General features: G+C 55.4%; 1 protein-coding gene across 1 annotated transcript in view; it reads right to left on the bottom strand.

Annotated features, from left to right (window-relative positions):
* The window catches only part of LOC113210281 (ribosomal protein S6 kinase alpha-5), a gene marked incomplete in the record, with an annotated part of 69,369 nt that overhangs the window by 40,339 nt on the left and 28,570 nt on the right, over nt 1-460 (bottom strand).

The raw sequence follows: 460 nt of genomic DNA, 5'->3' as shown, positions 1-460 counted from the left end.
CTCGGGCGCACGCAGCACGCGCAGCCAGGCGGCTGGGTCATCGAACCTAGCCGAGCCGGGAGGGCCGGGAGGGTCGGGAGGGAGAGAGAGAGAGAGAAGGGAGCAAGGAGGAGGAGGGCCGGGATGCACCGCGGAGCGCACAGGGAGGGAAGGAGTGAGTGCGGCCGCAACGTGCGCCAAAACGGAAAAGCGGAGAGAAAATGAAGCGACGGAAAATGAAAAGTGGGGAGTGTTTATAATAGGAAATGAACTCGATCGCTAGCGTCACAAACAAACACGCATCGGTCATCTGATACGTATCAAACTTGATTTAGACAACAACAACAACAACAACTCTATTCGAGTTAAATACGGTCCTTTTAAACGGCAAGCACCTTCCCCCGTCTCCTTCCCCCGTTCTGTCCCGCGCAGCTGCGGTCGAACAACAACATGTGACGAAACAAATTTTAAAGCGCGCAGG

The sequence above is a fragment of the Frankliniella occidentalis genome, unplaced genomic scaffold, assembly GCF_000697945.3.
Source record: "Frankliniella occidentalis isolate FOCC.00 unplaced genomic scaffold, Focc_3.1 Scaffold105, whole genome shotgun sequence".
Classification (NCBI taxonomy): Eukaryota; Metazoa; Arthropoda; class Insecta; order Thysanoptera; family Thripidae; genus Frankliniella; species Frankliniella occidentalis.
Note: the sequence above shows the minus strand (reverse complement) of the source record. Positions and strands in the feature narration are given on the sequence as shown.